Source organism: Acyrthosiphon pisum, chromosome A1 (assembly GCF_005508785.2).
Source record: "Acyrthosiphon pisum isolate AL4f chromosome A1, pea_aphid_22Mar2018_4r6ur, whole genome shotgun sequence".
In the NCBI taxonomy this organism is placed as follows: Eukaryota; Metazoa; Arthropoda; class Insecta; order Hemiptera; family Aphididae; genus Acyrthosiphon; species Acyrthosiphon pisum.
In genome coordinates this window covers 152,522,795-152,523,014 of record NC_042494.1, presented here as the reverse complement: position 1 = coordinate 152,523,014, position 220 = coordinate 152,522,795, and positions in this window count along the sequence as shown.

Here is a 220-nt window from a genome sequence, read left to right as displayed (position 1 = left end):
TTTTAATAAATACACGTATTTTAATGATTTTTTTATTTGTTTTTTAATAATAACATATTTTTTAAGAATTTTTTAAGAATTTTTTATTGATTTTTTATCAGATACAGATTTTTAAGATTTTTTTAATGATTTTTTATTTATTTTTTAATACTAACATTTTTTAAAGATTTTTTTAAGATTTTTTTATTTATTTTTTATTTATTTTTTAACAATAACATAT